General features: G+C 46.8%; 1 protein-coding gene across 2 annotated transcripts in view; it reads right to left on the reverse strand.

The window, feature by feature from the left end:
* POU2F1 (POU class 2 homeobox 1) overlaps positions 1–22,497 on the reverse strand; it is a 103,725-nt gene that overhangs the window by 50,412 nt on the left and 30,816 nt on the right. Inside the window, exon 1 of one of the 2 annotated variants that reach the window (XM_036272933.1) lies at positions 11,092–11,188. The exons of the other annotated variant lie outside the window; for it this stretch is intronic. The gene's annotated coding sequence lies outside the window, so the exon portion shown is untranslated. Of the gene's footprint in view, positions 1–11,091; positions 11,189–22,497 lie in introns of those variants that run through there. 2 annotated transcript variants of the gene reach the window in all.

Raw genomic sequence — 22,497 nt, forward strand, 5'->3', positions numbered from 1 at the left:
AGAATTTACAAGGTAAAACATCAACCCCAAACTTTTGGGGCATTATATGACGACACTGTGTTCGAATCATAGATGATGCAGGAGAAGATTCACAGAAACCACATGCAGTGGACATTATGATGCCTTTTAAAAAGGACAGCCACAGAGAGCCGGAGTGCTCTGCCCTATGTCACACAAGCAGCGTGGGGTTGGGACTTCAAATCAGACTTGCTGACATGAAAACCTCAGCTCTGGGCTCTCCTACACGATGGACCAGCTGTGCACTCGGGGAGGGGCAGGCGTGGGGGAAGGGCTCAAAGAAGGCAAGGCTAAAGAGCTTGTTTTCAGTGTGGCCAGGAGACCGACAGTGGTGACAAGGATTCATGTTTAAAGTCAAGTGTGTGCAGACGCACAGACGCGCACCAGGCTGGAGAGTTCCTGGGGGTATTATCCCGCTAATCACTGCTTTGATTTGGAACTGGTCTCCGAGCACGCCAAGTGTCCGATTTTAAAAAATATGTCACTTTTGCCAACACTAAGGCTGGAAATGAACTCAACATGCATATGAGGAAATGAAAGACAAGATTTTTATAAAGGATCTTAAAAAGATTTCCTTGCAAGTCAGTGACAGCTGGGAACAGAACCAAGAATCTCTCGGCTTTCAGACCAGCATTCTATTGGTATGGCTGGTTCTTCTGTTTACAGAATCACCAAGCGCATATGAGGGGAGCGCCTGGGGAGACACCGAACACGGCCCCACAGCACCTCCGCGCTCACGTGCCTTCCCTCTTTGAACCTTAGTTTTCCTGTCTGTAAAATGACAATGTCTTTCTCATGACATGACTGCCAGGATAAGTTGCTCAAGCCTGTCAGGGCAGCTGTACCAGGGAGACATCAAGACATGAGACAGACATGGGACAGCTTTCAAGAGCATCAGTTTTATTCAATCATAACCCATAACACTTTGCATTAAACAAGCAAGACTACAGTTTGGAACAGCGTACGAAATTCACGAGTTTTAAGGCAGAATGCGTCAGACTATACAAGCTCTGCTTGCTGGGGAAAGATGAGATGCAATGACGAATGTGACCAGACCACAGTAAACATCAATAAATGTTTCCTTCCCCCTCTCCTGCCGTCACAAAATGTCGCATCTATCGCCTGTCCTTATGGAACACCTCTGCAGCTCACCTCCTCCCTCCGTGCAGAAGCAGTGACACCACACTGCTTGCTACACAATCACTGCCAACGAAGGAGCGTTTGCTGAAAGGTACTGCAGAGCCCAGGGTCCCACGGGGGCCTCTGCACAGCAGGGGCCTAATGCTTACCAGGCCAGTATCCACAGAAAGACCCCCCAGCCCCCATCTCCCTGCAGGAAAAGGAAGGGGAAAGAGGAGGAAGCAGCCCTGGGACCCCGAGACCCTGAGACGCAGCTGTCCAGGGTCATAGGAAGCCCGCCCTGCGACAATGGGGTGAGCAAACTCCCTCTCTGGCACCTGGATCCAGGCCCCACACGTGCTAGTCGGCAGGCTTCAGTTCTCGGAGGCGGCCAGGCCCCCCAGGACTGAGGAGGCTGGCTGCCACCACTCCCCTGCACCGCCCACGGCGTCAGACCTGGAGGAGGGAGCAGACCAAGAGCTTCACTGTCTCAGGTGAAACTCTTGGTCTGGAATACCAGAGGAAAATGGGACCCAAAGAGACCCTTACAAAGTTCTTCTGGGTTTCCAGGAGGTCTGGGGGATTGTCAGTCATTCACACTTCAGCACGAATCAATCCAATTTAACAGCTTTCACTTTACACCTAGTTTGGAGTCGATATGTGATGTAATGGTGGTTTCCATGGGAAAGAGGACAATAAATACTCATAATCTTATTTCACAAAAAAGTAAATGGAGCCTAGACAATGCCTCTCAGGTCATTTACTATTGAGTGGCAGAGGGGGCAGGGGGAGTAGTGACTGCAACAAAACAAGGAGGCATGAGAGGAACGTAAGTAAAATAAAATGTGCAGAAGTCTTATCCCAGGACACAGATCTGTAGTTGGTCAATCAAAAAGGTCAAATTAGCCCTGGCCGGTTCGGCTCAGCGGTTGGAGCGTCAGCCTGCGGTACAGAGAGACCTGGGTTCGGTTCCCGCTAAGGGCACGTACCTCGGTTGCAGTTTGTCCCCGGCCCTGGTTGGTCGTGCGGGTGGCAGCCACTCGATGTGTCCCTTCACATCGATGTTTCTCTCTCTCTCCCTTCCTCTCTCTCCCTCCCACTCTGTCTGAACAAAAAATGGAAAAATGTCCTCGGGTGAGGATAAAAAAAAAAAGGTAAAATTAAAATAAATACCATATGGAATGCAGACTGGTGCAGCCACTATGGAAAACAATATGGTGTTACCTCAAAAAATTAAAAATTGAACTTCCATTTGACCCAGTGATCCCACTTCTGGGAATATACCCTAAGAAGCCTGAAACACCAATCAGAAAGAATATATGTACCCCCATGTTTATAGCAGCACTATTTACAATAGCTAAGATCTGGAAACAGCCCAAGTGTCCACCAGTAGACGAATGGATAAAAAAGCAGTGGTAGCCCTGGCTGGTTTGGCTCAGCGGTTAGAGCATCGGCCTGCGGTCCTGAGAGACCCGGGTTCGGTTCCCGCTAAGGGCGCGTACCTCGGTTGCAGTTTGTCCCCGATCCTGGTTGGTTGTGCGGGTGGCAGCCACTTGATGTGTTGTCCCTTTCACATCGATGTTTCTCTCTCTCTCTCTCTCTCTCCCTTCCACTCTACCTGAACAGAAAATGGAAAAATGTCCTCTGGTGAGGATAAAAAAAAAAAGCTGTGGTACATATACACAATGGAGTACTACGCAGCTGTAAGAAAGAAAGATCTCTTATCCTTTGAAACGACATGGAGGGACCTGGAAAGTATCATCCTAAGTGAAATAAGCCAAACAGAGAAAGACAAGTTTCATATGATCTCACTTATTTGTGGAATATAATGAACATAACAGTCTGAGGAATGGGGTAGTCCCAGAGGCGTGGAAGTGGGGTACAGACTGACAATCCCCAGAAGAGGGGGTGGTGGGGGAGAGATAGACCACAGAACTCATATGCATGTGTGCATGAACAGTGGACATGGACAACAAACTGGGGAAAGGGCAGGGAGGGAGGGGGAGGAGGATGTCAATGGGGGAAAAAGGAGAAACACCTATAATAAAAATTAATAAAAAAAAATTTATTTTAATAAATAAATACCATAAAGCCACTATGTACATCTTAAACATTTCATTTTAATGCAAAGTTCAAAAATATACTTTCATTCACCAATTTTTTTATGTCGGACCAAACCTGCTTCCAGTGTGGACCACTGGTTGCGTTTCCTCTCTGCCCTGGATGAAAACTACGCCCTGAATGCACAGTCTGATCTTCCAGTTCGATTTCTCTCGCTTCGTTTTTCAAGCTTTTCACATCTTCACATTTCACATTGTGTATAATGTGTACAGAATGAATATTATTTCACATTTATCTTCAGATAGAGCAGGGGGGTGGGGGAGGAGAAAAACGTCGATGTGGGAGAGACGCATCGAGTGGCTGCCACCCACACGACCCCAACCAGGGCCGGGGACAAACTGCTCCTGAGGTGCGTGCCCTTAGCGGGAACCGAACCTGGGACTCTGGTCGCAGGCCAGCGCTCTAACTGCTGACCCAAACCAGCCACGGCTACATTCCTTTTTTTCTTTTTTTTTTTTCTTTTTTTTTTTTTTTTTTTTTTTTTTTTATCCTCACCCGAGGACATTTTTCCATTTTTTGTACAGATAGAGTGGGAGGGAGAGAGAGGAAGGGAGAGAGAGAGAGAGAAACACCGACGTGAAGGGACACATCGAGGGGCTGCCACCGCACAACCAACCAGGGCCGGGGACAAACTGCAACCGAAGTACGTGCCCTTAGCGGGAACCGAACCCGGGTCTCTCCGGACCGCAGGCCGACGCTCTAACCGCTGAGCCAAACTGGCCAGGGCTACATTCCTTTTTTTCATTTGCTGTTTCCAACCTACTAAATAGACCTCATGAATTTCCTGCAGATTGAAAAAGTGCTTTAAAAGCAAGACAAGAGCCCTGGCCAGTTTGGCTCAGCGGTTAGAGCGTCGGCCTGCGGTCCTGAGAGACCCGGGTTCGGTTCCCGCTAAGGGCATGTACCTCGGTTGCGGTTTGTCCCCCGCCCTGGTCGGTTGTGCGGGTGGCAGCCACTCGATGTGTCCCTTTCACATTGATGTTTCTCTCTCTCTCTGTTCCTCTCTCTCCCTCCCACTCTACCTGAACAAGAAATGGAAAAATGTCCTCGGGTGAGGATAAAAAATAAAAAAAAAAAGACAAGAACTCAGGACAGGGGAGGCCATCGGAGTGCAGAATCTTTTCCCTCCTCTCCTCTAGAACAATCGATCCCTGACATCGACAGCACTCCTATTCCAGCCCAGTTCAACAGCACTCTCAGTGCTACCCTTCACCACGTCTTCACTGCATTCGAGTTTTCACAGAAACATCACTTTCTTTTCCTTGGTGTATGTAATAATTACTGACACGTGTAACTGAAGTGAGTGGTACAGCCGACTGGGCGACCATACCACCCACTAGCAGAAGCAGATCTGTGAGCTCTTGGGGAACGAGCCAGTGTGTGCGATCCGTGCCTCAGGCCACTGAGGAGTGAGCACCAAGCCTCTGCTGGGGCAGAGACGGTGCCAAGTCGGTCAGCCTGACCTGTCAGCTCAGCGGTGGCTTATGGAGAAAGCCACCACACTAGGAGGCAGCCAGTATTCAGTGCACATGCTTCTGATCCCCTCTGCGACCTGTGCTACCGCGTATCTCTGCAGCCATGTGCACGGCCCATGGACGCTCGACCCACCACTGCACCCAGTAAATACACTGTCATTACCAAATCCAACCCTGACATTTTCATGGTGAAAGTGTCAATGTCACAGGGCACTACTGAAGTTCTACCATCACGACCCCATCAGTCTCGCTGACCTTACCATCTTGCCTGTGCGTAACTGTCTCTCTGCAGTCCGGCCCCGCTAAGGCACGGATCGCACACACTGGCGCCGAGAAGACTCCGGGGCTTCAACAGCGAGCCACAGACCACGTACCCTGAACAGCAAGTCTCCTAAATATGTCATCACAGAGTGTGGGGATCCATGCTGTAAAAGAACGTGTGACTGCAGGGCTCAGCACAGGCCTGCGATTTGTCGTGACGTCCCTGGCTACTAGGAGAGTTCTTTCTCTGATTTCCATTTCTTAAATCTGTGAAAATCAGGCTTTGTTTTATTTAAAGCCACATGCTGCTTTGATTATTCTCATGCATTTTTGAACTACTGTTTTATTTTCTGAAGTTGGTAATTTATGTCTTCATGAGTCTGTGTGACAATACAAGGGTGACAAGTACCCCAGAGTTCCATGCAAGAAACAAAACTTAAACACACATTCTTCCACTCAACTAGCTGAAATGTTCTTCAGCTATTGGGCGCTGCACTGCATGTTGACAGTGTCAGCAGCCCAGTGGTGTCCCTCCACAGCGCCCTCCCAGCCTGCCGGAACACCCTCCTCCGCTCAGCACCTGGAAAGTGGGCCTGTCCTACAGACACTTCCACAGTGATGGCCTCACCTCTTCACCCCATTGTTGGGAGGTGACTCTCTGGTACCCTGGAGCCCTGCAGCAACTATACCCCTCTTCTGTTCACGACTTTCTGTTCTGAAGCAGTTAGACATGCACAGGAATCTGAAAGAGGGTCTCCTGCACCCTCACTCGGTGTCCTGCACTGGTTCCAGGTCACACAACCATGTGTTCTTCAAACTCCGGGACCAGGCATCAGTACACAGTGTGTTTCCATGTCCTTCACTACCACACGTGCGGACTGACGCCCACCTCTGCAGTCACAACTCTGGTCCTGCTTCCCCGTGACAGGCATGTCTGCCCCTCGCGCTCACTGCTCCTCCACCTTGACCCCTGCCCTGCGACCCACATCCATACTCGTGTTAATCTGAGAGCAGTACAATGGGTCAGACAGCACATGAACATCGGGTTGGCATACCTTACTCAGCATAATGCCCTTAAGGTCCACCCACATTGTACATGTCACCGATGTGTTTCTTTTTATTGACGACAGTCTCCCATGGTGTGGATGTACCGTAGCTTGTTAACCAGAGACCTCTGGAAGGATTTAGGGCTGTGTCCAGTTCCGGGCTATGACAATCGAGCTGCAATAAACACCCACAGTGGGGATGCACATAGGATCACCAGCTCCGCACTGGAGAAAGTATTTGCAGTACATATGCTTCTGTGAGCATGCTTTGTATTTCTCTGGGGTGAGTCACAGAAATGAGGTTGCGGGGACATAGAGCAAGTGTGTGTTTAGTTTTTATAAACATTTCCACGTCTTTTCCAGAATGACTGCCCCATTTTACACCCACACACACCATGAGGGCTCAAGGTGTTCGAGCTGCACCAGCGTCTGGTGGAGTCACCCAGGGTCACCACTTGTAGCCAGCTGTTCTGGTAGGTGTGTGAGGGCCCCTCACGCTGGCCTTTAGTTAGCGTTTCCCTAGTGGCCGAGATGGCCGAACATCTTCACAGGCCTGTCTGCAGCCCATACTTCTTCAGTCACGCGCCTATTCCTTTCTTTGGGATTTTCTAAACATCCTAATTTTCGAATGGACTGTTTTGTTAGGGATGAGTGTTAAGAGTTCTTTATATACTGTAGATAAGCGTCCTTCATCAGATATATGCTTTGCGAATCATTTCTACCAGTGTGAAGCTTGTCTTTTGATTCTCTTCAGAGTTTTGATAAAGTCTAGTTAAAAGGTTTTTAGTTGTATGGACCCGGTCAACGTCGTGTTTAAAAGCTGTTCACCAAGCTCCGTGTCCTGAAGATGTTTTCTATCTTTTCCCTTATGTGCAGAGTTTGGGTTAAGGGTTTTATTTTTAAATCATTTGTCAAAAAGACTGCCCTTCCTCTGCTGAACTCTTCTGCCCTTGTCGCAAAGCAGGTGGCCGCACTGGTCTGGCTCTGCTTCTCGGTCCTCCCTTCCGCTCTGCTGATCACTGTCGGTCACGCTGCCCGAGCCTCAGGCAGGTCCCCAGCTACAGAAGTCTGGAAATGAGACGCGTTCTTCCCACTTGATTCTTCTTTTTCAAATGGTGTTAAATATCTGGTTCCTTTCCACTCCCACACTGATCTCAGGATCTTCCTATTAGAGAGCTTGTGGGGTTTTGACAGGAATCGCCTCGACCCTGTACACCTAGCGGGGAGAACTGCATTTCCTGTGCTGAGAGCTGTCCACTGCTCTCCAGCCTCCTGGATTCCTCCCATCGGCATTTTGCAGTTTTCAGCACACAAGTCCTGAGCATGTCCTGGGGGATTTAAAACGAAGCAGCTCATTTCTTAGCCACTCCTTTAGGTAGCTCTGCCGGAGACGAAGTCTCTTTGTCTCCCTTCATCCAAGAATGCCGTCTTCATCCCTGAAGGACGTGCGGCTGGAAACAGAGCGGGGAATCTGAGCTCCCCGCCCCTGACAAGGCCCGGCCAGCCCTCCGCGCTCCGGTGAGAAGCCCGCTGCTCTCTCCCTGCTTCCCCCTGTCCTGGGGCTGGAAGCTCAGCTCACTGTAGGCGAGATCCACTGACGTCAGGGGCAGCGGAGAGCGGACAGTCGGTGTCACAGGGATGCTGACACGCTCTGCGAACTGCAACCTCCGCAGCGCAGCGCAGCACTGTGCCTCGTCCACCCAGGGGCCCGAGCGGAGCCTTGACGCCCGTGAACTGAGCCCTCACAGCTGCCACAGGCCCGCCCGCAGCACCCTGCGCATGGCCTTCCTGGAAGCCGGGCTTTCGGCGAGCGAGTGGACGTGAGGGCCCGAGGACGGGCCATCCAATGCCTCACTGTCCTTGTACAAAGGGGAAGACGGGACACAGACACACGTGGAGGGAGAGTGGCAAGAAACAGATTCTGCCCCACAGAGGACCCTGTCCTGGTGACGCCATGACCTTGAACCCTGGCCTCCAGAGCCCGAGACAACACGTCTGTGGTTGAGCCACGCAGTTCGTGGTACTTGTCGTGGTGGCCCAAGGAAGCTGACCCAACACCTGAACTTAATTTCCTCACTGAAACATTGGTTGTTGCTTTAAAAATTAAGGTTGTTTTAAAGTTAAGATGAGATTATAAGCTAATTTTAAGATAAGGAATTATAAAAATGACAATGATAGTATAATCTCTTGATAAATATTTAATAAATATAAGATTTTCCTCACTTGGAACAGCAGAGACTGAAATGCACATACATGACAATTCCGTGCGGGAGGAGCGCCACCCCGCTCGGAATAACACAGCTCCGTGACGTGAGCCACTCCGAGTGCAGTGTTGAGGGCTCTACTCTGTGCCTCCTGCCCTCTTGTCCAGCAGGTGGCAATGTCATGAAAGACCCCTGGGAAAGGTGAATCTCAGTGGGTGACTCAGGCTTTAAGGCAAAGCTTCTCCTGGTTTGGACAAACTCAGGTATTCTGGGTATTTAACTAAAGAAGAAGGAATTTACTTTATAATCTCAACATTACAATTTCATTTAAGATAATGGGCTTTTTTTTTAACAACAGCTAATGAGCAAACCCTAATCAACAAATAATTATTTCCCCCCAATTTTTAGTTAGTTAGTTAGTTAGTTAATTAATTTTATGTGTAGTAATAATAGTTTTCCCACTTGGTATTAGAATGAGTCCTTGGTTAATTATAAGAATGTATAAGCATTCCTGCATTTTCAAATGTTAGTATCGATTATCTGTTGGAAATTAAAATTTGAGTGATTTTTATTTTTCCTGAGTTATTTTTAAAAGGAGAATGTATATCTTTTATACTAACAATAACATTCTATTTATCAATCACTATACCTACCTTACTGCTGGACTCAATTGATAATATTTTATTTGGCAATATTTAATATGTATTCACAAATAATGTTGCTCTGTAGTTTTGTTTTATGATTGTTTTGTTGGTTTTGGTAGCAGGTTTAGCTATTAAATAACATAAAAACTGGAATAACAAAAAAAGTGTAAGAATGCAGAGTACGTCTATTTCCCCAAGATTATTTTACATGTTGTTTGGAGACAGCCAATGGAAATGCTTACTAGTATTTTGAAAACTTTTATGACAACTTCAAGTGTTTTGCAAACCTTTTTCTTTGACGTTTATCCTGAGGTATTATTTACTATTGTTTATCGTCATCCTGAGTAAACTCTGCCTATTCAGACATTTGAGGTGGTTTGAGCGTTGTTTCCAGCAGTGGGTTTCTATACTAACTCACGTAGAACTGGGTTACTTTCTGTCATTTATATTTTTGGTTCTTTTCAAATTGCTCATAATATAATGATAGTTGAAAAGAGTAGAATTTAGAACAGAATCAGCTAGTGTGTTCCAATAGCTGGGTAGGTAGCTGAGACAGACAGGGACAGATGATGATGCATGTAAACTACTTAGCACAAAGCCTGGCAGGTGGTTTGCCCTAATAAATATTAATTGGGTATTGTTTTATAGAAGCTTGTTATTAATAGTTATTGCATATACCAGGGGAAGGTATTAATCTTAAAAATAAAATAATTATTGGACAGTTGTATCATTAAATGTTTTTAAAATGTTACACACACACACACACACACACACATATATATATGTGTGTGAGCTTTTCTTTTTTCCAAGCAAACCAGACACATGAAATGTATTAATTTTTAATACAATTCTTTGCTGTAGCATCAACTTTTTTCACTAAAGGTGTCCTACCTAATTTTGAAAGGTTTGTTTTTAAAATATTTTGGGAAACCAATCATTGCTTGATCAACTATAAAAGTAAAAACATGGAGACAAATGTTCAGTTATACAAAATACACCTTTGCTCAAATTCATTTACTCTAGTTAAAGCATGCTCATAATGTACAAATACTTCATAAACACCTTTTTAAGGGGATACGATCTACACCTTTGAGCCTCGTCATAAAGACGGCAAACAGGATTGCACGGAAACCACGACGGGGAAGGTGCGGTCGCTGCACTTCCTCAGTCTGCCTCTGGATGCTCCGTGCTCGATGCGTGAGGGATGCGTGAGCTCGGGGAGGACAGGGCTCCACAGTCAGGCTCAGTACATTAGTTAGCCAGGAATGGGCTGGATTTATAATTATATTTTAATTCCAAAAATAAAGCAGCTTCAAAGCTTAGTATGAGCTTCAATCAGGGGGAAATGGGTTTAAACTCCAGTTCTCACATCCTAACCTCCAGGATTCTCCGCCGGAGCCTCAGTCTCCTTCTCTGTACATTAGATACAATAATGTGCCTAAGGGTGCTCCTCGGGCTTAAATAAAATGTCTGAAAACTTCCATGGCACTTAGTAGTTAATTAACAGTTGTTACACTGTTGTTAATAGAGAAAATATTGGATGTAGAAGAAAACCTTTGTCTTCTCTGTTCCCACATTAACACTTTAAGTTAAACAAAGGGAAAACTCATATGAACTGTCACTACAGTGTGTTTATTCTCTTAAGCATGTTAATCTACATTTAAGGTACTTAAAAGAAAAGAATTTCTAAAGGCACTCTGGGAGTCAAAACGTGTAGATTCTGATCTCATCTTCACACTGGCTAGCTGAACCTCCATAAGCAAGTTACCTGACCTCTCTGATCTTCACTTAGGTCAATTTGTAAAGTGGTAAAATGTAGGCTATAACATTCTGATACGTAGATTAATCTTATAAAACATTATTTACAGAATACTTCAATTAAACTACCATACAGAGATCATTGCTAAAGTTATAGTATCACAGAATAAACCCAATTAGCATTACTTTCCCAAGTTTTTCTAAAGAAACCAGAGCCCTTTCTAAGTATGAGGGCCCATCCCCAGTGCCCTCCACGATGGCAAAGGCCCAAGTGTCCCGAGCACCACTCCACCAAGCAATTCATATCAAAGCAGACAAAATTCAGAGTTAAAAAGAAAATATTGCTATATTTGGTAAGTCATTCTTATAGTCATTCCATAAAATTAAAGGCAATCATCATAACACCTGGATTCATCAGAGGCTTGTATTAGCAGAAAATATTTACCAGGTATAGAAAGACTGCATTCTTTCTTTGAACTGATCACTGACAACTGAGAGGTGGGTAACTAACAAGGCAGGGAAGCTCTTCTTACTTTTCCAGTCTATGAATACAAAAAGAGAAAAAGGCAACACTGAGTGACTTGTATGAGTAACCTGGCACTCTCAGGGGAAAGATCACACACAGGGCATGGACTGACTGCCCATCGAGGTGTGGGCTGCTGGCCTGGGCGGACCCCGCACTGTGCCCACTTCCACGTCTACAACAGAGGGACTAGCAGCTGCCCTTAATGCAGGAACATGGAGGCCGATTAGAAAGTTCTTGGAACATGTATCATAAGGTGTTGTTCTTTCATGAAGCTGGATAAAACGGCCCACTTATTATTTTCTTTAAAGGGAACATTTCATGCAAACACACACACTCCCAACATGACCCTCCCTCCAATTTATGAGTATTTACTTCGATTAGCTTTGGATATATACACAGATACACAGATAGATCATATAGGTTGCTATCATGGTCAAGTATTCTGAGAAAAGGTACAAGGCACATTTTGTCTTTGGAAAATGAGGGAGAGCGACACTTGGCACACAGGTGTGGAAACTCGCTCGCCATCACTGGCTGACCACCAGCCTCTTCGGCACGAGGCCTCCGAATCCTGACCAGTGGAGAGTTCTGAATTCAGGCTCACCGAGGCAGTGGGGCTGGAACCGGCACTGACCTCTGCCTGCCACTTGCCTGCGCTCCACAGCTGTGTTTGAATTTCTGCAACAGTGTAGCTGCTATAAATCAGTGACCAGACAGAGCACTGTGACTGATTAAAGAAAACTGCCTATGTTTTACGTTGTGCCCGTGCTCATGTCACCACCCCATATACTTTTTTCCAATACATTTGTGATGTTCCTATTTCATGAAACTGTGAATCAAAAACTTAATTCAATAGGGCAAACAAAATTCAAGTATGTAAATAGTTCAAACTGCCTTCTTTAAAAGGAGTTACTTTTGGCCCTGGCCGGTTTGGCTCAGCAGTTAGAGCCTCGGCCTGTGGTCCAGAGAGACCCGGGTTCGGTTCCTGCTAAGGGCATGTACCTCGGTTGTAGTTTGCCTCCGGCCCTGATAGGGTCGTGCGGGTGGCAGCCACTCGATGTGTCCCTTTCACGGCGATGTTTCCCCCTCCCCCCCCCTCTCTCCTTCCCACTCTATCTGAGCAAAGAATGGAAAAATGTCCTCGGGTGAGGATATAAATAAACAAACAAACAAATAAATAAATGGAGTTACTTTTGTGAGAGAAGGGATCATACTAGCTTAGAATCCATGAAAGTAAAGATCAACATATAATTCTTCCCAAACTCTCCAAGAGTGGTCTGAAATTTACTAAGACACTTTGTTACATTACAAAACTGAAGTCTTTCTCGCTGGACAAGAAAAGTCTGATTTATATGCACTTTAAGTTCTTTAAGGACATTCTTTAAAAATCATTTAATTGTAAGAGGATATGCCTAAAACAAAACAAAAAACACCTTGAGACAAATAAATACACAAAACAAATATAAATTTCAGCACCTCCCACCCCAAACCCTCCAGAGCAGAAACTGTAACAAATAAGGAAAACCCACCGGCCCTTCACCATAAGATGGTTACAAACTGACAAGTTCTTTCTGGCTGTCCATTGGCTCATCTACAGACCTTGCATTTTTTTGAAATCTCCCCAATTTAAATAGAATGCAAAGAAGCCAGCTGTGGTCCTTACAACAGTCATCCTGCGGGGCCACTGCACGTCCATAGACACACGCACAGCTGGCGATGGCGAGAGGCTGTGTGGCCTCAGCGTGGCTGGAAAAATTCTAATGCTCAATGAGTGAAATAACAATTATTCTTAGTAAAGAATAAATACAAAAAAAAAAAAAAAAAAAATCCCATCTTTGTTGGAAACATCAAGCAAAATAACGCCAAGTATTTTCCTCTACCCCAAAGCAGCTTTCAGTCACAGCAGCAATAAATGGATCTGTAAAATTTACAAGATGCCAATTACCAAATGGTGACGATTCTTTTTACATAATAAAAGCACACAATATTTTCAGAGCGCAATCCCTGTGGGTCACTTAATGCTATAACCAACATGGGGCGTATATAATCTAATCTAAAAAGCAGCTAATATGGAGTATCTTTTCCTTAAATAAACTGAGTATGACCTTTTGTTGTTTTTATCGAAAGTTAATGCTTTTGCAGCAGAGATTCTCAAAGGGCTGGCTGTACCTGGCTCAGCATCACCAGCATCACCTGGGAACTTATTACATTCTTGGGCTCCACCCAAATCTACTGAATCAAAAACTCTGGGTGGCAGGCCCCGAAATCTGTGTTTCCACCAACCCTGCAGAAGATTCCGATGCACACTCAAGTCTGAGAACCACGATTCACTGTACCAGCTTCAGAGACGAAGATACAATAGGAATTGCAATGCTTTACCTCACTTTTTGAAAATAAATGAGGTGCAGGAACAAACCAAATGCAAAGGAGAACTCAGTGGCCTCCGAATGGGGTGTGCGGGCTAGTGTTCATGGTCTACAAGACACCAGAGATGAGCAGCTGACGCACAGAGAACTCGTGTCCATCGTGATGACTCCAGGCAACCAGGCTCCTACACAGGAAGCGCGCAATCCCTGCGTTCATAACCCACAGCCACCCACCGCGTCTTCAGACCTAACCATCTATCTCTTTATACGGAAAAAAGAGTAACTTTTCCAAGATGTCCTATGTATATGTAGGGATGACTCTGAAGTTTTAAGTCATAACATTCCTCACTACTAATGAAAACTTAAAAAACACATACAAGGGGGCAGTTCTTCCTTAGTATCCAACCCGTTGATGCTGCCTCCACGTTACCAGATACACTTCTCGTTCCCTGTCGCATCAGTGCACCATTCACAATTCCCTCGCAATTTCCTTTAAGACGTGGGCAGCACTTCAAAGAAATAGCTGAGCTAGTACATTTAAGTGACCAGAGACCGAGATCCAATGGAGAAAAGACAAGACACTGGGTAAATCAAACATGCCATCTGCTTGTAGAATTCATGAATTCAAGCCAACTGAATAGTTTTCTGCAGCTCAAAATTAAAAATAAACTGCTAAATACCTTCAGTATTACACTTGGCAAAATGCACTTTTAAAAGTATATATATATATGTGTATACATATACGTGTGTGTGTGTGTGTGTGTGGATGAAAAAAATATCCTCGGGTGCCCTGGCCGGTTTGGCTCAGCGGTTGGAGCGTCGGCCTGCGGTACAGAGAGACCCGGGTTCGGTTCCCGCTAAGGGCACGTACTTCGGTTGCAGTTTGTCCCCGGCCCTGGTTGGTCGTGCGGGTGGCAGCCACTCGATGTGTCCCTTCACATCAATGTTTCTCTCTCTCTCTCTTCCTCTCTCTCTCCCTCCTGCTCTATCTGAACAAAAAATGGAAAAATGTCCTCGTGTGAGGATAAAAAAAAAAAAAAAAAAAATCCTCAGGTGAGGATTAATTTTTTTAATCCTCACCCAAGGATATCCTCAGACAGAGCTGGAAGGTGGGAGAGAGCTACATCGGTGTGAGCTACATCGCCTGGCTGCCTCCCACATGACCCCATCCAGAGCCAGGCATCAAACCGTAACCGAGGTGCACTCTCTCGACTAGAATCGAACTTGTGACTGTGGTCCATGGGCTGATGCTCTAAGCGCTGAACGAAACCAGCCAGGGCTAAAACTATATTTTAAGTTAATTGAAGACCGGTGACAATTTTTTTTTTTTTTTTTAAATCCATGAAATTCAAAGGAAGTGTTTATTTACTTACTCCCGGGATTATTTTGTAAGCCGATGAAATTGTACTCAAAGGTCAGATTCTTAACCTTACACACAAGGTAGGAAACTAAAAAGAGTACACATTTGACTTTTCTTCTGCTTGTCATTTTCTTTTCTTAAAATATGTGTCAATTTTAGGGACTTTTTTACTTAAATGTTTAGGGGTGTTTTTGCTTAAGGAGTAAATCCAAATCTCAGTTTCTAAGCTTAACGTATGTCCAATAATTATTCTTCTGGAAAAAGAGAAATGTTATGAGAAACAAACCCTCTGGTCACCACTTCTGTCTCATTCTGCAACTGAAGTTGGAAATTCTGGCTCCCAGGCTCCTCTCCCTGTTAAACGTTGGTGGTCCTATGGGGCCATCCTTAGCCCATTTCTCACTGTCAGTGATTGCGGAGCACTGTCTTTGTGCTAATTTTGTTGACCCTCATGGCTCTCTGTGGGCTGCACCCTCACAGGGGATGCTGGCTGCTATTCCCACTCTCCTACTTGGAGGGAGAAGGGCGATGACTTTCAGCCAATGACCTCGGCTCAAGAGAAGGAACAGAATGATCAATCCCAGCCCCAAAGCTATCGAGTTGCTCAGGAATGGACTGCATCCAGGATTTTACTCAATTCCAGCCACTGAAGCCAAGGAAAGAGCTCCTAGGCCTTTCTGGGTAGTTGCTCTCTCTGCGTGGAGAACGATGAGTGGTCACTCTCCTTTCTCTGGACATGAACAGGAAGCAGAGTTCCCCGGCTGCTGGCAGCTATTTTGCAACCATGAGGAAAAGAACTTGAGGGCAAAGTAGCATGGAGCCCTGTCCTGCTGTCCCTGCCGCTGCTGTCTCTTAGCCCTGTGAGCCACGCAGATTCCCTTGTTCAGCCTGGTGCAGTTTCTACTACCTGAAGCCTAAAGCAACCCACCAAGAACAAATATGTAAATTACGAAGAGTTACTAATTGTGTGTTCGTAAACTGAAATTAGATTTTTCAGACTATACTAAGCATTTATTTTCTTTCTTTTTTTAAATTTTTTTTCCTTTATTGATTTTTTAGAGAGAGAGGAAGGAAGAGAGGGAGAGAGAGAGAGAGAGAGAGAGAGAGAGAGATATCAATGAGAGAGAACATCAACTGGCCGCCTCCTGCATGCCCCCCACTGGGGATTGGGCCCACAACCTGGGCATGTGCCCTGACTGGGAATCGAACCAGTGCATGGGTCTACACTCACCCACTGAGCCACACGGCCAGACACTAATGTTTGATAACTTTGCAGAACTGTTGTTCCTGTACATCCCGGACATGTCGCAATCCCTAAAATGGGGTCCTGTGACGTGCACCTGACAGTACTGAGTTACGGTTTCCAGTCTCAGCTCTCTTCAGTCCTGCGCAGCAGTTAGCTCTGCACTCGCATACATGTAATAACAACACTAGTTAATAATTTCCCGAAACTTTCTACACCATCATAAAATGACAGCTACCCCACAAGATGCCAGGCCAGCTGAGCCATTGCGTGAACACAGCGCTGAGCGCGCCGCAGGAGCACCCACCCCGCGCCTGTGGGCCCACAGCTCTCGCAGTCTCTGCTCCTTCAACCCAGATACTTCTGCCCGGGGGGGTCTCTCCTGGCTGATCGTGCATCTGTCTGAAAGTCATCTCCTCAGCAAGACCTTCCCCAGCGATTAGTCTAAAATGTATCCCCCTTCCCAAGTTACTACTATGCCCCTACTTTATTCCCTCTCTGCTCTGCTCATCTTTAAACTTGCTTCCTCGCCCCACTAGAAGGCCAGTGCCCAGAGCACAGGCACCTTACTGGTCCTGTTCACTGTGGCAACCTCAGTGCATGGGAGAACCTGACAGGTGTTCGAAAAAATATTTGCTTGTTTTTATGTATTTTTATTGATTTTTTTTTGAGAGAGAGAGGAAGGGAGAGAGAGATAAAAACATCGATGTGAGAAACATCAATCGGCTGCCTTCCGCACACCCCCTACTGGAGATCAAGCTTCAAACCAGGCATGTGCCCCACCGGGAATCGAACCAGGACCTTTCCGTCCATGGGACGATGCTCAGTCCACTGAGCCACACAGGCCGGGCATCAAAATTATGTGTTAAATGAATGAATGGTGTCTAGCAAGTCAATAAATCTTAGATCATGAATATTGGTATAATTCTACAACAAAACTCCTTAAAAGAAACTATTTCCAAAAGAGAGAGGAATGTGTGCTGACAGAACTCATCTATGGGTCTTGAATACAGGCAGCCCTCTTACCCAAATCCTGCTGTTCTCCTGATAGCATGTCTGAATCTCCACAGGCAGAACATTTTTGACTAGCAAATACTTCTTTTGCAAAGTCAGGACATAAGGGAGGAAGAATGACTTCTGGTCTGTTCTTGGCCAGTTCAAGACTACTGAGCTCTGCTGCAGCCATCTGTCTGTTTCTCCTAGATCAGCACGGGCTCTCAGAAACAGCACATTTAGAACTGTCTTCCAGTTAACTCATGTGAAATCTGAGAACATTATAAGCAGAAATTCCGATTCCAACTGTAAACCCAGCCTGACATTTAGGGTCTTGGGAAATGGGGGTAAACTTAGCTAATACTCAAGTTAAAACCTGCACAGCAGCCTATAAATAGATGCAAAGCTTTCAAGAAACTCAGCCATTCCAAATCACATCCCAGAGACTGTGTCTCTGATCTCTGCAAAGCAAGGCGAGTCATGATGGGAGTCCTACTGAGAGTCCAGCTTCTCTTGGAAAACCCAGAGGAAGAAGGCAATTCCTCCCCTTGCCGTGGTAGAACAAGAAAGCACACTATTCCAGGAAACAGATGAAGCATTCATCTATTAGGCCAGCACTTCTATGTGCCAAGGTCTTCAGACAGGTGTGTGGAGTTTACTCAGATTCACCTGCGCTGCCAATTGCTTTGCTCACCATTCAGTCTTGCTTCCCACGCTTTCCTCCTGAGCTAAAGGTCCTTCTTTGTAAGCATATCCTCTAAAATTCCTCTAGCAGAGCTATGAGGGGAGCCAATTCAGTGTTCTATTTGTGAAAAAAGGTGTCATTTCATTTTTATTCTGTTTAGCTGGCTAAAACTGTTCAGGCTGGTCGTTATTTCTTAGCATTTTAGAAGCTCACTGTCTGTAGACTTCCACTGTTCCTGAGTGTGGGGAAAAGGGGCTCCGTTATGGGCAATTATCTATTTCTCCTGTACCCTTGTTAAGGTATTCTTTATATTTTATTTTCTCAAGTTTCATATACCTAGGAATAGAATTTATATCTATCCAGCTTGGGGTTTCATGGTGCGTCCTGAAGTTGAGAATTCAGGTCTTTCATAAGTTCTAGAAAATTCTCAGCCAGTATGTATTTGATTTGATAACAGCTGAGAACTATCTCTATTCTTTCTGGATGTCCAATTAGATTCATTTTGAACCTTCTCATTCTATTCTTGCTCTCTCTCAACTTCTCTTTCACATTTTACCTTTCATCCACTGCTACAGTGATCGCTGCTGTTATATCTGGTTAATTTCCCGAGACCTATCAATTCACTCTTCAAAAGTGTCTAGCCTACTAATTAACTTTTTTCACTGAGTCCCTATATTTCGATGACTATCTACTTCCATCCTAGAGAGTCTTTGCCAAAACTGCGTGGCCACTTTTATGCTTTGTTTTGGCCCATGTTTTCAATCCCCTTTTATTATTAAAATATTTTTAATGTTAACACCGAATGTGATGCATTCCAATACACTGAAGTCCTCGGCGGGGACGTGGGCTCTGCCTCTCTCACTGGCTGTGTGCTGCGTGTCTGACGTTGCCTGCTCCTCCCTGGGTCCTGCAATCTGGGGTTCCAGACTCGTGTTTGGAAAACTGACCTGAGGAGCTTGGGTTGCTAGTACAGTCCTTCAGAAAGGCCACCTTTTGCCTCTGCCCCTGAGCACTTTTGGCCCAGGGTCATTTTTATTTATCACTAAATGAAGCAGATGACCAGGATGACCGCCACCTTCAGGCTTGAGCCACTGAGGAAGGTGTGGAGCCACAGAGGGAAAGTACAGAAGGGAAATGTGGGATGAAGGTTCAGAATGAGTCTAGATATGTTGAGTCTGATGTGCCTATGGGAGAGGTTCTGCTGACAGCCGAATTCACAGGCCCGGGATACAAAGGAAACGGCCCTGTCTTCTTCCTGATCAGTCCCTCCACACACTGCCTCACTCCAGAACAACCCCACAGCAGGCAAACCTCCAGCTCACCTGCAGACTGTCACCCCGCCCCCCCAACCACATCACACTTCTCTTAAACCTTCATGGTGATTTCAAACACTGTCCCACAGATGAATGCCAAGGCTCTCAGGTCTTCAGGCTTGGACTTTTCTTGCTTCAGTCGTGAACTTGGTCATTCTTACTCAGTTTCCTCACCGCTCACCTTGCCTGGTGTGCAGAGTGCCTTCAAGAGGCAGGAGTGCTGCACAAGACACACAGTGTCTAGAAAAGATCCTTGCTAACAGTTCTAGAGCACCCTCTAACCCTCTCCCCCTAGGCTGGCAGGGAGACAGTGTGGAACAGGCCAGCGTCCTCAGGTTGCAGAGTGACAGGAGATGCTGGAACAAGAATAACTTGAGCTAAATTTGCACATGTGTGCACTGGGTGGTGGGTGGAGATGACATTACAAGCACAGGGACCCTCACCGCACCTGTGCCAGCAAGGATTTCGGAACCTGCATTGCTGACACCAAGGGTCAGGTGGCTCTCGACTATCAGGACTGTCCTGTGCACTGCAGGGTGGTCAGCAGTAAGCCAACCTCTGATAACTAGAAGCCAGTAGCACCGTCTCCCGTCAGGCAATCAGCAATGTCACCAGCCATCAAGTTTCTCCCTAGGGGCAATGTGTCCTTTGAGGACAGTGCTCCAGACCCACACAGATATCCTTAGCACCCCCCTTTCCGAGCTCCCCTTTCCAGCTCTGAACCCCCTCTCCAGCGAACCCTGGCTCCCGGTGTTCTCTTCCACTCCGGCAGACCAAGCTTCTGTTACCCCAGCAGCTCTCGCCCCTTCACAGAGTCGAGCACCGCGCTGCCCAGGTCCTAGTGCACGGGCGTCCACGCGCTCCTCGGGCTGTTCTCCACTGGGGCCCACGCAGGAGCCTGCTGCTCTGCACGGCCCTGTCCAGTCTCTCCGTCTTCCCCAGTTCCAGTGCTCCTCCCCACACAGCCACATCCAGGGACCCTTCCTCGCTGCGGATCAATCGCTGCTCTTTGCACGCGGAGGACATTCTCCTCAACACAGCCCTCCATAGAGATGATGCAACCCCGACAGACACCGGGCGCCAGGACCGAAGCGCAGGCGGTCGGGAGCTGGAACCCAGGTGCAACCCCGACGGCCCTGCCCCCCAAATGTGGGTAAAGGAACTCGGCAGCACTCCACCTGGTCAGGATTTCATAACCTGGGATCCCAGACAGTGTCAAGGTTTCATCTGTTTTATTTTCTCGTCCTTTGTTTCCTGTCATAGCACAAAAGACAAACTGGGGAGACAGAGACGGCGCAGACCCGTGGTCTCCTGTCTGACAAGGGTCGGAGGGCCTCTGTGAGCCCAGCACAGGGCTAGAACACAGCTGTTTCTCAATAAATAACTAGCTGAATGAATGCCTAACACATCTGAATTCTTACAGTGGTCAAGATGGAAGTGCTCCAGTTCCTTTGTTTTCCGATCCTTGGTCCCCCCTCTACTGGACCACCCCTTACGGAAGCGCTTGTCCAAATCTACAGACTAAAACAACAGAGAAAGCATGTTGTACAAGGGTAGGAATTTTTTTCCAATGCTTCCAATAAACTTTCACTTAAAATCCAGAACTAGTTTTTGGGCCACAGTACACCAACATGTCCCCTTCAAATAATAAACACCACCTTTACAATGATCTTCACTGCTAACAGCTTGGAAACCATAACGGTACAAGCGTGGGCTGGAATGCCTTCCCCAGCCCCATCCTTACACGTGGGCACTGCAGCTCTTGGCCTTTTCCCGTGCTCAGACCACCGCAGGCTGAGCACTGTGCTCCGGCTGAGCGCTCCCAGAGCTTCATGCAGAGTCCAAGGCTGCTCTAGAAATGGGCCTCTGGAGAACACACAACTCACACTCCTCCATCTGAACAGATGCGATGAAGGCGAGTAACTCCACCCTGCTCCTGGGGGATGGGGCCGCCAAGCGTTCACACCCTGAGCTTGGGGTGGTGGGGGACTCTGCGGGAATGCCGCGGGTCCCAGGACGGCACAGTGGACCTGGCCAGCGGAAGCGGCTGACAGCGCTGAGGGGCACGTGCTGCTGCGCACAGGCCAGCACACACGGACTCCAGCGGCCTCCGCAGGAGGACGGCCAGGGCCCTCGGAGACTGGCGGCTCAGCACCTGCCGTCCCAGGGAGGGCGAGAAGGCAGGGCCATCTTCCCCTCCAGGCTGAGTCACGGCTGAAAATAAAAACTGAGACTGTGGAAAGAGCTTGCAAAGGAAACCATCTCAATGACAAAGGTCAGGTGCTCACAAAAGCCTGCATTCCAATAAGTTCAAACAAAAGCAAAGCAAGTTGGTTTGTAACCCATCTTGACCCTCACCTTAAAAAAACTAAGTGTCCTGTAAAAGCCCAAGGTCAACTATCTTTTTCAAGGTTTCTGCACGGCACAGAACAACCTCCCGGAGAATGTTCTGCTGAGAGCAGAATTAATGCAACAACTTACTCAGAAGCCACTGGTCCCTGATGAGCAAAAACAAGAGCACATGAAAGAGACGTTAGTGTGAGCACGCCTGGTCTGGGAAGAGCTGCACCGCCCACCGTGCCCACTGCGGTGGTCCTCAGACAGCGGCTCGTTCTGCAAAGGCCGGATAAACGCTTTGGGCTGTGAATCGCGTTGCAACTACCGTCCTCTGCCCTGCAGCACAAGAACCACAGATAGTACCCAGATATCACAGAAACTTACCAGGGTAACACAGAAAAATATCAGGATAACACACAAACATACCAGGACAGCACAGAAACATACTTAGATAACACAGAAACAAGTGGGTATAGCTGTGTCCCAATAAAACTTACTGATGGACACAGAAAGTTCAATTTCATATAATTTTCATGTGTCGTGAAATCCTATTCCTCCTTTTTTTCCCCATTTAAAAATAGAAAAATCCATGTCGACTCCTCGGCCAGATGAAGCAGGAAGCACGCACGTGCTGGACCACCCCCGTGCGCCTACCTCTCCCTGCATTCTTCTCAGCGTGTCTGCAGAAACAAATCGCAAATGTCTATAAAGTACTGTCTTCTTGGTGTTGCACTCATTTCTTTTCTCCATCTCCCATTCCAAGCCTTCCAGACACTTTCTGAAGTTTGGCTTATCAGACCCTCCTGTCCTTGCACATCCCTCTCCCCAGGGTAGAGTGTGCTGGTCCCTTCGATGTTTCTAAATCAAAACCTACCCATGTCAGAAAAAAAGCCACCCACAGCAACTCTGTATAAGCCCCACGCCCTTGAGCTAGCGTAGGGCTCCAAAGCTCACGCCCTCACTCTCAGTAAGCGCAGGTTTGGCCGGCCGGTCGCATTAGGTCACCGTTCCAGTCTGGTTCTCCGCGG

This window comes from Molossus molossus, unplaced genomic scaffold (genome assembly GCF_014108415.1).
Source record: "Molossus molossus isolate mMolMol1 unplaced genomic scaffold, mMolMol1.p scaffold_m16_p_20, whole genome shotgun sequence".
NCBI classification, from domain to species: Eukaryota; Metazoa; Chordata; class Mammalia; order Chiroptera; family Molossidae; genus Molossus; species Molossus molossus.